The sequence below is a fragment of the Hyla sarda genome, chromosome 10 (genome assembly GCF_029499605.1).
Source record: "Hyla sarda isolate aHylSar1 chromosome 10, aHylSar1.hap1, whole genome shotgun sequence".
Classification (NCBI taxonomy): Eukaryota; Metazoa; Chordata; class Amphibia; order Anura; family Hylidae; genus Hyla; species Hyla sarda.
In genome coordinates this window covers 70,981,659-70,997,198 of record NC_079198.1, presented here as the reverse complement: position 1 = coordinate 70,997,198, position 15,540 = coordinate 70,981,659, and positions in this window count along the sequence as shown.

Here is a 15,540-nt window from a genome sequence, read left to right as displayed (position 1 = left end):
AATATCAGGCAGCTTCCCCCCCCCATAATATCAGGCAGCTTCCCCCCCCCCCCATAATATCAGGCAGCTTCCCCCCCCCCACAATATCAGGCAGCTTCCCCCCACAATATCAGGCAGCTTCCCCCCCCCCACAAAATCAGGCAGCTCCCCCCCCCCCCACACAATATTGGCAGCTCCTCCCCCCCCCCCCCACAATATTAGGCAGCTCCTCCCCCCCCCCCACAATATTAGGCAGCTCCTCCCCCCCCCCACAATATTAGGCAGCTCCCCCACACACACACACACACACATTTGTAGGCAGCTCCCCCCCACATTAGGTCAGCAGTTCCCCCACCCCACAGACATACAGCTTCCAGCCATATACAGTGTATGGCTGGAGGCTGTATGTCTGTACTGCTGCCCCCACAATGTTCCGGTCATCGCTCCTCCGGCCCGGGGTCACATCTACTGCTATGGCCCATGGACCATAGCAGTAGGTGCCGGGACCGGAACACTGAAGAAGATGACGCGGTCACTTACCAGGCCCCGGCCGGCGTGCGTTCTCCTGCGACGATCCTGCGGTCCTCTTGCGTCTCTATGGTTGTACGCACGGGACGTCAGTGACGTCCCGTGCGTACGACCATAGAGGCGAAGAAGCGAAGGATCGCAGGAGGACGCCAGGGAATGGTGAGTGACCGCCGGACATCCTTATGTCCCGAAAAGATTTTTCGGGACACAGGGATGTCCGGGATAGGATTAGGAATACTTTTTATGTGCCCGGGCCGGCTCCCATGTGTGGCTGCAGGCGGGGGCCGGCCAGAGCATATAAAAACTAATACTGTATGCTAAAAATCAGGGGGCCTCCAGCTGTTGTGAAACTACAACTCCCAGCATGCCCGGACAGACTTTGCCGGTCCGGGCATGCTGGGAGTTGTAGTTTCACAACAGCTGGAGGCCCCTGGTTTTTAGTATACAGTATTAGGTTTTATATGCTCTGGCCGGCCCCCGCCTGCAGCCACACATGGGAGCCGGCCCGGGCACATAAAAAGAAGTATTCCTAATCCTATCCCGGAGAGCGCAACACCCCCCCCCCCCCCAGATGTTGCGGCCGGCCCCCCCTGCACCGCCCACGAGTGCCTGTTTGTAACTTGTGCTGTGGGCGGGCAGGGGAGGTGGGTCATTATCGGCAGATTTTTAGTTGTTTCGGCATTTTGCCGAAATAGCTATTTTCGGCCGATATGTATCGGCCGCCGATATATCGGTGCATCCCTACTTACAGCAGAGTCACCTGCACTAACTTGAATTTATAGGTAGATAGTGCAGGTGACCTGGTTTCAACCGCTGCTCACCATGTGATCGTCAGTGCAATCGTTCCGGAGACATACTACAGCAGCCGCCTCCATTGCACACAAGAACCCACAAATCAGCACGGTAAGCAGCGCCAGAAACCAGGTCACCTTGGTGTCAGATTCCCTTTACAATAAAAGTACTCGTACTTGGTATCGGTGAGTACTAGAATTAAAGTATCGGTACTCTGTCGGGACATCTATCGGGACATCCCTAATACCCATGATTATTATACCGCTTTAAAAAAATCGCAAACTTTTAAACCAAATTAGTGCGTTTAAAACCCCTCTAGTTTGCTTAACTATAACTTTCATTTTTACCTATATAACCGGCGGTATGAGGGCTTATTTTTTGCCCCGTGATCAAATTTTTTTTATACCACATTTGCACATATAAAACTTGTAATACATTTTTAATCAAAATTTTTTGGGGAATAAAATGTTATAAAAAAAAAAGCCACAATTTTGGACTTTTTTTTTTATTTTTATTTTTTTACGTTCACCGTATGGGATAATGAACATTAAATCTTAATAGTTCGGATATTTACGTACACGGCGATACCAAATATGTTTCTTAAAAAAAAAAATTGTTACACTTTTTGGGGGTAAAATGGGGAAAAACAAATTTTTTTTACACTTTTTTGGGGGGGGAGGGGATTTAAAAAAAAATTTTTACTTTTATTTTTTACTTTTATTATTCCACTTTAATAGTCATTTGATTGCGAATATTGTTCAGTGCTATGCATAGGACATAGCACTGATCAGTGTTATCGGCTATCTTCTGCTCTGGTCTGCTCGATCACAGACCAGAGCAGAAGATGCTGGGAGACGGACAGAGGCAGGTGAGGGGACCTCCGTCTGCCATTACAGATGATCGGATCGCCGCGGCAGCGCTGCGGGCGATCCGATCTCCCACATTAAGTGCTGCACTTCTGCAGATGCCGTGATCTGTATTGATCACGGCATCTGAGTGGTTAATAGCGGACATCAGCACGATAGCGGCTGTCCGCCATTACCGGCGGGTTCCTGGCTGCTATCAGCAGCCGGGACCTGCCGCGCATGACCTGAGCATCGCTCCAATGCTCGCGGTTATGTATAGGACGTAAATGTACGTCCTGGTGCCTTAAGTACCACCTCACAGGACGTACATTTACAACCTGCGTCGTTAAGGGGTTAAAGGGGAACTCCTTTAACTTCTAATAAAAAAAATCTTAATCCTTCCAGTACTTTATCAGCTGCTGTATACTACAGAGAAATTTGTGAAGTTCTTTCCAGTCTGACCACAGTGCTCTCTGCTGACACCTCTGTCCATGTCAGGAACTGTCCAGAGCAGGAGAGGTTTCTATGGGGATATGCCTCTAATCTTGACAGTTCCTGACACTGACAGAGGTGTCAGTAGGGAGCACTGTTGTCAGGCTGGAAAAAACTGCACCATTTTCTCTGGAGCATACAGCAGCTGATAAGTACTTGAAGACTTTAGATTTTGAAATTTAAGTAATTTACAAATCTGTTTAACTTTCTGGCACCAGTTGATTTGAAAATATTTGTTTTCCACCTGTTTCCACCAGAGTTCCACTTTAAAGGACAACTGCAGTGCAATATACACTTATCCCCTATCTAAAAGATAGGGAATAAGTGTTTGATCGCGGGGGGTCCGACCGCTGGGACCCCCCGAGATCTCCCTAACGGGGCGCCGCCATTAGCGCTCATAGTGAGAGCTAAGGCGCGTAGCGTCGACCTAGAGGTCGACTGTGACGCCCCGTCTCCTCCCCATACAGTTCTATGGGGGAGCAGGGGAGGCACGAACACTGCCTCCCTGCCTCTCCCATAGAGATGCATGGAGGAGGCGTGCTGGCCGCGGCCCTGTACAGGAGATCGTGGGGGGTCCCAGCGGTCGGACCCCCCGCGATCAAACACTTATCCCCTATCTTGTAGATAAGTGTATATTGCGCTGCAGTTGTCCTTTAAGGCCCCTTTCACACTTAATGGCAGTTCTCAACAGGGTGCTGCAGTAGTGTGAAAGTAGCCTTAAAGGGGTACTCCAGTGGGAAACTAATGTTTTCAAATCAACTGGTGCCAGAAAGTTAAACAGATTTGTAAAGTATTCAAAAAGTGGGTGCAGCTCACAATCACTGCCCGAGGTAAAATGGGCCATCACCTATACCCAAGGTGTATAATAAAATTTGGAACTGTGAGAAAATATAGCCCAAACCTCAAGGAGAGTGTGATATTATAATTTTAGTAATCAAAGACCGTGCCTCAAATAAAAGTTTTATTTTTTGTTAAAAAGACAAAGATTGCATAAATTCTCCTCACAGGGCCCTTGTGGGAAGAATGTAATATTAACCCTTTAACGACGCAGGGCGTAATTGTACGTCCTGGTGAGCTGGTACTTAATGCACCGTCCTGGTGCATTTATGTCCTATGTCCTATTTATGTCCTATGTTTATGTCCTATGTCATGCGTGGCAGGTCCTGGCTGCTGATAGCAGCCAGGGACCCGCCCGTAATGGCGGACATCCGCGATCGCGCAGATGTCCGCCATTAACCCCTCAGATGCCGTGATCAATACAGATCACGGCATTTGCAGCATTGTGGTACTTTGAATGGATGATCGGATCATCCGCAGCGCTGCCGCAGCGATCCGATCATCCAGCATGGCAGCCGGAGGTCCCCTCACCTGCCTCCGCTGCCTTCAACGGGTCTTCTGCTCTGGTCTGCGATCGAGCAGACCAGAGCAGAAGATGACCGATAATACTGATCAGTGCTATGTCCTATGCATGATAAGAGCAGACAATCTCCAGACAGCAAGGCGGGATGGATAGGAGCACTGAGACAAGGTAGAGATTTAAAATGGTTTATTTCCCATCATGCAACGCGTTTCACGGTTATCCGCTTCCTCAGGCAATCTCCCACCTTGCTGTCTGGAGATTGTCTGCTCTTATCTTGTTTGTACCCCAGCGGGAAGAAGCTGCAGAGACACTTTGATGAAACATCTTGTTCCATTGTTGTACTTAGCTGTAAGCGCAGTTTACATTTAGCGTTACCGATTACACTCTGGTGTTACACTACGGAGCGCATCCTTTATGTGCTTTTTTATTTCAATGTCCTATGCATAGCACTGAACAATATTAGCAATCAAATTGCTATAAATAGTCCCCTATGGGGAAAAAAAGTGGAAAAAAAAACTCCCACAATAAAAACGTAAATTGTCCCTTTTTCCCTATTTCACGCCCAAAAAGTATAAAAAAAAAATAAAATAAATAAAAAATTTTAATAAAAAAAAAAAATAAATTTGATATTCATATTTGGTATTGCCGCATGTGTAAATATCCCAACTATTTAAATGAAATGTTAATGATACCGTACGGTGAACGGCGGGAACGTAAAAAAAAAAAAGTCCAAAATAGCTGCTTTTTTTTTTTCATACTTTTTAAATTTTTTTTTATTTGGAATAAAATGTTATTAAATTTTATATAAGCAAATATGGTATGAATAAAAAGTATAGATCACGGCGCAAAAAATGAGCCCTCATACCGCCGCTTATACAGAAAAATGAAAAAAGTTATAGGCCTTCCAACTAGGGGGATTTTAAATGTACTTATTTGGTTAAACAGTTTGGGATTTTTTTTAAGCGCAACAGTAATAGAAAAGTATGTTATGATGGGTATCATTTTAATCGTATTGTCCCAAAGAATAAAGAACACATGCCATTTTTACCGTAAATTGTACGGCGTGAAAAGGAAACCTTCCAAAATTTGCAAAATGGCTGTTTTCTTTTTTATTTCCACACACAAATAGTATTTTTTTTTTTTTTGTTGCGCCCTACATTTTATGGTAAAGTGAGTTATGGAATTACAACAGACAACTGGTCGCACAAAAATAAAGCCCTCATACTAGTCTGTGGATGAAAATTTTTAAAAGAGTTATGATTTTTTGAAGGCAAGGAGGAAAAAAAAGAAACTTAAAAATAAAATTGCCTGAGCCCTTAAGGGGTTAATGCATAAAACATACAAAATAATATTAAAGAAAAAATAGGATTAAAATCACATATACTGAAGTGTAATGTGCTTGTACTGGCAATGATCTTCATGATTCAATCTGTAATATGTATCAGTATGAGCATATGTCCATATACAGTCATTGGTTATGTATATACAGTGTAGAATATGGTTACCGCTATGATGCAATACTCCTGATTTGCCCGTTCTGGTTCCCATCTCCTTGCTCTGTAGTGATGGTGCTTAGCAGAGCTCCGGCTGACCGTTGTGCGCTGGCAGACGCTGTGTGCGGCTGGTTCAGACTGCGCTGAACCTGAAGTGTGTTGCACGGTATTTGCCAGAGACTGACATGATGGCAGATCCTCGTGGCGATGGCGTCTGACGTCAGCCAGGAGATGGTTGTGTAGAACAGTGATAGGTGGTGGATCTCAGGAGCGACGATATCAGCAGGGAACCAGAATGTTGCGGTAAATGGATTTCAGGAACGGCAATTCTATTAGATGGATAGCGGTCCTTAGCTTTTGTAACAATGATGAATAGCGGTTGGAAATAATCCGGACTCACAGTGGCTAGCAGACAACTATATCTTCAGTGTGGCTTTTGGCTAAACTTGTTTCAGGGTGCTCAGGCATTAAGTATTCAAACCATTCCTCAGTAGCTATATCGTAAGTCAAAAGTTCATCATGCACATATATATATCCTTTAGGCTGAATTTGTGCAAGGGGGCGTGAATTCCCACGCCCCCCCCCCCCCCGCACCTACAGGCGGAGTCATGCAGGAGGCACCAATATAAAACGCCCCCGCAACATACAGGTGGGGCGGACGTGGTTTTCAGGTCGGAAGGAATGCAACAGCGCAAGGTCCCATGTCTACTAGGATCTGGTAACCCGGGCTCCCCGGCCCCCCTCACATAGCACTTTTATCACCGTCTGCTTTATCACTCGTCCAGCTGCGATCCCGGAGCCTGGCGGGTGACGTCACTCCCCCACGCCATGTGGTCCTTCATCCAGCATTCTCACTTCTAGCGTGGTATGCATGGTCACAATTCTCGGGCGGCGGACGGGGGTCCACCGACCCCGGGACCCGCTTCGGCTCCCCTCCGGCGGTGTGCTGGGTTGCTGGGGCCACACTGCCGAGCCACGCAGTTGGCGGAGAGCCGGAATCTCTGCCGCGGCTGGCTCCCTGGCAACACCACGCAGCCAAGCCGTGGCAGCGGCACCCTGGGACCCCGGGGCTCACGTCGAGGCGGGTGTCACCCCACGCGGCCAATGCGGGGTGAGGCACATGCAGGTCAATATAAGTAACCTGTTAAGGAACGATGCTGTCACCTCCACATCATCCATGACAGCCCAAGCAGTCACTATAACTTTGTACTGCAGTCACCCAGCACCCACACGTGCAGTCACTCAGAAGCTTTCACTCCGTACAGTCACTCGTAGCTTTCACTCCGTACAGTCACTCGTAGCTTTCACTCCGTACAGTCACTCGTAGCTTTCACTCCGTACAGTCACTCGTAGCTTTCACTCCGTACAGTCACTCGTAGCTTTCACTCCGTACAGTCACTCGTAGCTTTCACTCCGTACAGTCACTCGTAGCTTTCACTCCGTACAGTCACTCGTAGCTTCACACCGTGCAGTCACTAATAATAGCTTCCATACTGTGCAGTCACTCATAGCTTTCACACCGTCCAGTCGCTCATAGCATTTATACCGTGCATTCGCTCATAGCATTCATACCGTGCAGTCGCTCGTAGCTTTCATACCGTGCAGTCGCTCGTAGCTTTCATACCGTGCAGTCGCTCGTAGCTTTCATACCGTGCAGTCGCTCGTAGCTTTTACTCCGTGCAGGCACTCGTAGCTTTCACACCGTGCAGTCACTCGTAGCTTTCATACCGTGCAGTCACTCATAGCGGTCATACTGCGCAGTCACTTAGCGTTTCATTCTTCCAGTCACTAGTAGCATTTCATGCCGTACAGTCACTCATCAACGTTTCATACCGTGCAGCCACTCTTAGCTTCATACCGTACAGTCACTCTTACCATTTATACCGTCACAGTCACCCACAGCATTCATACACTGCAGTCACGCATAGCTTTCATACCATGCAGCCGCTCATAGCATTATACCGGGCAGTCGCTCATAGCATCATACAGTCCGCTCACTCATAGCGTCATACTGCGCAGTCACTCATGTCATTTATACTGTGCAGTCGCTCGGCACCCATACCACTATACTGTGCAGTCTCCTAGCATCTATACCATGCAACTACTCGCAGCACTCATACCATGCAGTCACTCATAGAATGTTTTCCACACGTAGCTTCACACGATACTTAACTCATGGCTTCACACCGCACGCAACTTGTATATGGTACATTTACTGCTCTTACGTTATGTCAGTACTATACCGCTCACCGCTTTATACTGCACATATGCTCAAGCATTTACACCGCGTATAAACATTCATAATATTTATCCTGCATAACAGGCGCTCTTAGTGGCACAGGCAGGGCATATAGTTACAGTGTTGTATAGAGCACACACGTCATAGTATTTCAGGCAGTAGGTTCAGCACGTCGTTTACAGCACACACGTGTTCAGGGTCACGTGCAGCAAGTACAGTCACGTCATTATATAGAATACACACCCAGTGTCACGTTACAGTGGGTACAGCTGTGGTATCGTGTGCGGTTCGTGCGCTCTTGGTATCACTTACAATGGGTACAGTTAGCTGTGGCATTCAATACACACGGTCAGTTGCACACAGTGGGTACACTTATAGTATCACACACAGTACACACGCTCATACTGTTACATACAGGGAGTACAGTCACATTGTCATATACAGCACACACGCTCATAATGTTATATACAGTGAGTACAGCTATAGTATTGTTACAGTTCATATGATAATAGTTTCCATGCAGTGGGTAGAGTTCCATTATATTCACACAGTACATACGGGTATCACGCCCCATCCTGTGAGTACAAGCATAGTGCTGAACGCTCATACCACCTAGCACCGCATTGTGCCCGTCATGGTCATACTGCACTCACGTGTGCCGCTGCATCCACACATGTGCGCATACAGGTTGCACTGTACGTACGCTCATAACTGTTGTCGTATTGAGCGCCTCGCTGGGTTACCACACACGCTCAAAATTAGTACTGTTCATACGCATAACCTTACTCAGCATACCTTACACACGCTTGCAGCTTCTTACTGTACAGATATTCTCAGGTTGTACGGTACAAGCACAAAAAGTCACTCTGCACACACGTCTGTACCGGCTATTAGTCCCTGTAGCTGACATACCACACTCTCGTTACCATATTAACTGCTCAGTCACAGATCAAGCATTCGTATCTCGTCATACGCTCACCACTTACCTTCTAACTGGTCCCACAGCATGCACTAAAATTGTGGTTGCTGACACGTTATTCTGCACATTCATACCACGACACAAGTGGTCTACACCCACGTCACCTGCCACGTTCTGCAGTGAGACGCTACTTATTTGTTGTTATTGACATATCTTCTGAATAACACATAGGTGGTTGTTTCCCCGTCATACATGCCACGTCTGCAGGAGGCAGCACTGCGTAGTGGCTGTTACTGACATTTCTTCAGAGCACGATATAACGAAACACAGATGGTCGGCATACCCCTCATATGCCATGCCCACAGGGAGTTACACCGAGCAACAGTGGTTGTAGACTCCTATCAGATCTCAAACTTAAAAAAAAAAAAAAATGAAGGGAAATATGTAAACTCTTTTGTATGTACTTCACAACACGTACCCACTGATCAATGTTACTTTCACCACTCTTGTTTGCTTACCACAGTTATTCGCTTCACACACTGATGCTGCTACTGACACGTCTTCAGAGCCTCGCGCATCCTCTCACCCGCCAAGTTCCTCAGGTCTGACTCGCTTCAGTCGGGGTCCTGGGGAAGTCTGTTGTTCCTGACTCTGCTTCAGTGCAATATGACTCGACACACATAGGCAGCGGGTCAACCGTCTGGCTGACACCGCCTCAGTGAGGGCCCCTGCGTATGCTGTTCTGACTCTTCTTCAGCGCAACAGCATACACTTAGTCTCATCCCACTACACCAGGCATAAATCATGTCAGGCACCCAGCTGCCATTTCACTCCCGCATTACAAAAAAAAAAATATATATATATATATAGATATATGAAAGAAAATCTGTACACTCTTATGTAGGTACTTCACAACACGTACCCACTGATCCATGTTACTTTCACCACTCTTGTTTGCTTACCACAGTCACTCGCGTCACATACTGACGCTGCTGCTGACACGTCTTTAGAGCCTTGCGCGTCCTCTCACCCGCCAAGTTCCTCAGGTCTGACTCCCCTCAGTCGGGGTCCTGGTGAAGTCTGTTGTTCCTGACTCTGCTTCCGTGCAATATGACTCGATACATATAGGCAGTGGGTCAACCATCTGGCTGACACATCTTCAGTGGGGGCCCCTGCGTATGCTGTTCTGACTCTTCTTCAGCAGCATACACTTAGTCTCAGCTCATTACACCATGTATACATCATGTCAGGCACTCAGCTGCCATTCACTCCCGCATTACAGAAATAAAAAAAATAATAATAAAGATGAACCCAGGGGTTGCATACCATCTCCACCTGCCACGCCTGCAGGGAGATTCACGGCTTAGTCAATGTTTCCCTAACACAGGTCATAGAGTTACAATTTCGCGACTCATAGGTGGTTATTTCACGCATTAATCTGTCTTGTCCACTCATGTCAGCGTCACGCAACAGCTATCACATCCACAGACACAAGGGTTACTCAAAGACCTGTGATGCCTACAGGTACGAGGTTCCAACCAGACTGCCTTTCCAGGCACAGCGGTTACGCAAAGACCTGTCACATCCACAGGCACGAGGGTATGCGAGACCTGTCAGTCTACAGGTACGATAGTCACATAAAGGCCTTCCACATGCACGAGGGCATGCAAGGCCTGTCAAAATCTACAGGTACGATAGTCACGGAGAGGTCTGTCATGTCTGCGGACACAGTGGTTCTGTTGATGCCTGTCTGCAAGCATGATAGTCCTTAGGCTTAATTGTTACTGAGATCTGTCGAGTCTGCAGGCACGGTCAGGATGAGGAGGCCCGTCATTCGCTGCAGGGAATTACTCCTGAGACCATATTCGTGACGGTATGTTGGCAGGTTAGTATATGGCTCACAGTACAGTCCAGTCAACTCTTCATATCACTTAACTAACAATGCAGATTTTGCCACTTATCAGCAAGGACAGGAGGACATGTTATGCCCGACAAGCTCTATCGGTTTCCCCTTTCTGCAATTACCACAGTGAGCTTGTCAATATGAACAAATCAGTTAGCACGTAGTCAGGTCCCGTTCCAGTGCCGGGCCGGACGCAGTAGGCGTCACCAACATATCTTCTCAGTGTCAGGTACTGCCTCATGCGGTTGCCAGCCGGCAGGCACAACTCTCTTGGTTTCCTTGAGCCTAGCAAGAACAGTTTAGGGGAAGATAGACATGACTAATTGTGGTGTTGGTTATTATGGTCAGGAATGTTGTTATTAATTCTACTTCTTGATTCTTTGCCCTCTATAGGCGTGCCCTCATACGCGGTTATGGGCACAACTCAACCGCTTCATCAGTCATTCTTATTTATATAGGTACACAGTTTTGTATGTAGGGTGCAATCTCAAGTACGGAACATCTCAAACCGCTTGGTAAGTCAATGCATGGTTTGCATAGTTGTGCATTCAGCGCTTGCTACCACAAGCTCGAATGTAAGCCCTGAGCACAAATATATATAAACCTAATAAGGTCTTGATTAACAGGTGCTGTGAATATCTTCTTTAAAATAAGACTATGGATCTTAGAAATGGATGAGAGAGTGAACAAAAATCATTGGTAATAGGCATTAGTTCACACTGGATAGAAAAAAATTGCATGGGCAAAATCAAACAGTACATAGGGCACTTAGTAACTGATGGAACACATGTGAACAACATTAGTGCTACAGATATATGGAAACCAAAAGTACACTTAAAGGAGTACTTCAGTGCAACATAACTTAGCCGCTATCCAAAGGATAGGGGACAAGTTATGGATCACGGGGGCCCCCGCGCTCTCATGGACGGGGCCGTGGCAGTCTGCAGGAAGTACAGTTTTGTCCCCAACAGAAAGCCATGGCAGACACACCCCCTCCATGCATCTCTATGGTGTACATGGAGGGGGCGTGTCAGCTGCCACATCATGTGGGGACAGAAAGCCCTCTTTCCAGCATACTGCCACGGCCCCGTACAGGAGATCCCAGGGGGCCCAGCGCTCTGACCCCCCTGCGATCTATAACTTATCTCCTATCTGAAGGACTACAGATCTCCTTAAAATAAAATAATGGTAATAATAGTGAATGTTGCTGAATTATAATATAAAATAAAAATATAAATTGATAGTGATACAAATAATAATAATTTGTTTCTCACTAGAGAAGTATAAGTAAGAATGTAAAAGAATAAAATGAGAGTAACATTGAAAGAGGATACAATGAAGGTAACAGTATAAAAGGATAGCTTTGAGATCCTGTAGAATAAGTAATGAGTGAGAATTGTAGATGAATATAATAGAAGATAAAAATAAATAAAATTAGAAGAATAATAGATAGCAAAAGGTAAATGATATTAGAGTATTATAGATATGCAGATTGGTTATGTATATGCAGTATAGAATATTGTTAATTTCAACATTTCATAATCCTATAACCTATGACTGTATATGGACATATGCTCATATTGATACATATTACAGATGAATCATAAATATAATTGCCGGACTATGAGAAGGCTAGCTAAAAAAGCACATTACCCTATTCAGTATGTGATTTTAATCCTATTTTTCTTTTATATTTTGTATGTTTGATACATTAATATTACATTCCTCCCACAAGGGCCCTGTGAGGGGAATTTATGCAAGCTTTATCTTTTTAACAAAAAGCAAAAACTAAATAAAAAACATTTTTTAATTGAAGCACGGTCTTTGATTACTAATATTATAATAGCTCTCTCTCCTTGAGGTTTGGGCTATATTTTCTCACAGTTCCAGATTTGTAAAGTACTTCTGTTTGAAAACCTCTAGCCTTTATAGGAGGACATTTATCATTATATGTCTATTGTAGACACAGATTTACCCCTTTCCACTGCTTCTCTAATTTACACCCTTGTGCAAAATTTACTAAAAAGACACATGTCCCTTGATAAATTGTGCACACCAGTAGAAACACCGCCCTTGCTCTACCGTGCACTCCATCTCTGCCTCACATGTAGTAGAGCGCCCCTTCACAGACCAGTGGCGTTTTTCCGCAGCGGAGCCAGAGAATTCTGACTTCCCTCCCATCCTCGCCGGTTTGTGCCTTCTTATCGATCAAAGTTGCCTTATGCTAACATTATTCTAGATCTGTAAAGCCTAATTATCGGCTTATCTAACAAATAATAGGGTTAATTAATTAGTAAACTGTTCCCCTGTCCATTGATCGGAAGATCTTGAGGCAGCAGGATATATCTCTGTTGAAAACTGGGGAATGTAGTCATCAGGGAGAGCATCAGTTGAATAGCATTTTTTGCATGGTTTGAGCTAAACTAGATTAGACTTATGTCAACCCACCGTTCGTGACATTCCTGCATTGTAAACTTCAACCATGACAAAATGAGAATAACAAATAGCTTGAAAATATTAAACTGTAATTGGATAGTTACAAAAAAATAATAAAATTCAAGATTGGGAAAAACCATTAAAAAAAACATTATATAATATGCTCAAGCTTATTTAAAAATACTTGTCACCTAGTCGAGTATAAAGCCACTATTTGGGAAAAACAATTGAAAATTTGTAGGCTGTTCTAAATATGTATTACATATTGCTGGATGTATTCTGACACATTTTTACATGTCCTCCGTGATGGTGTATATTTGCGCAATTAAATCGGGACTTGCGCAAAGTGTGTGCATGTAAACATTAAAGACGCAGTTAATAAATCGATGTACACTGCATTATCAGCTCTAACATACACCGTGACTTAGAATTCCACATGAAAACTTCTATCAGAAATTACACAAAAAAAAAAACACTCAAATAAAGCAACTGCACAAAATATTTTACACAATATAGACAGTGAAAACGTATACATAATAATAAATGTCCCCCATAGAGTAGGAACTCTCCAGGGTAGAATCTAGCAAACCTCTCATGCTCTAGACTGTTCCTGACACGGAGAGAGATGTCAGCAGAGAGTACGGTGTTCAGACTAGAAAGAACTGCACAACTTCCTCTGGAGCATACAGCAGCTGATAAGTACTGGAAGGATTAAGAATTGAAATAAATTATTTACAAATCTGTTTAACTTTCAGGCACCAGTTGGTTTGGAAAAAAAAAATAATTCCCACCAGAGTGCTCCTTTTAATAGAAAAAATTCAGTCTGCCTAGCAATTCGAAGAGGTTTACTCCAGGATCTTTCCCATACCCAAGTCTGAAGGCAGAGAAAGGCTTACAACAGATTTGACTGACCTGAATAGTCAAGAAAATAATCAAAATGGACACATTTTCATCTGTAATTATATTGCTACAACAGACTTCCAGTAGCAGTCCAGCAAAAAAAATTTTTTTATTAGGGTGGGATAATGTGCTACCTTAAAACCATTGATGCAACTTCCTGAAATGGGCCCTGGCCCACAGAATAACCTCTACCAGTGACATGAGTAGACAAAGAAGTCTCAAAGCTGATCGCACTGTCATACAAGGATGAATGATGACTTTATTCATAGCTGTCTTGAAAGATGTTCCCCTTTGTGGTGAGCGTGTCATTTTAGTTAAATTCAGAAGGACCCGAAAATCCAAATATGCAAATGAATGGTCTGGTGTACTAGGGGCATTTTCAGCCCTTTGGTGCATTCTTCTGCCTGCCCATCTCTGCCCTGTTTAATACCCCCTTTATAAATGTTCATGGCTATGAGCTCCTTTCTATACAGGGAACATGTAATTCAAGATCCGCCCACGCCTGTCACATAATCATTATCACAGATCCTTCAGCCACATTCTCTTGTTTTTTAAAAGTATTTATTTAACATTTTTTCAGAGTAGGCAAACATAAAAATAGTTATAAGAGCACGCCTGGAGCAACAACAGCGCAGGCCAGTGGAGGATAAAACAGTGGCATTATAACCCCCGACAATAGCCTCCTGGGGAGGAGTAGGTAAAAAATAGATGAATAGAAATACAATGCCAGATGCAACAGCAGCAGGTCAGGAGATCAGCAAACACTGCAGAACTCCTAGCATAAACTAGGCCCAACAACCTAACACACAATCACACAACAAACAAACACTCACCAGAGTTTCCTCCTCCAAGTATACCAAAGCTAAGCCAGAACACAGCTAATTCTAAGTTGTCTGAGCGGGAGGGTCCATTGAGGCCTCCAAGAGCAGCCAGGGCATCCAGACCTTATCAAATTTCTTGGGACGTTTCCTCCTAGTATACAGGGACTGATATAGATATAGGGGAACGTTCTTATTCACCAAAGCTATCCAACAAGACAAAGGCAGGGTAACAGTATCCTTCCAGGTCATAACAATCACTTTATGCCTATGAGAGCATGACTACAGCCCATTAATGAGTCCCAAAAGACAGACTGCAGGGGTCAGAACAAAAGGGAAATTCCAAGTGGTCTGCCAGAAACTGAACCACTTCCCTCCAGTACGGAGCTTCACATACGCACCCCCACAGCGCATGGAAAAATATGTGCCCACCTCCGACTGGCACTGAAAGCAGTCATCAGAAGGGGAAACACCAATCTGCCAGGGTATAGCATAGATGTAGAATGAAACGGAACTGGATCAACACGTTTCTGGCACTAACAACAGTAGAGTAATAAGTCTGCTCAACCTCCTTTCACTGAGCCTCAGACAAAGTAGGGATATCCTCCACCCACTTCACATAAGCATGGGAGCTCCAGAACCTGGCATCCTCCAATCCCTCAAGGAAAATGGACATTCGCCCACAGGGGTGCTTAAGGAGAAACAGCAGGCTCTGGAAAGTGCCCAGACACAACAGACCACACCGCAGCCACTGTTTTAATAGGACCCGTGAGACAGTATGCCTATACAGTATATTAGTGAGAGACTCTTACGAACCCATCAATGCACCAGCCAAT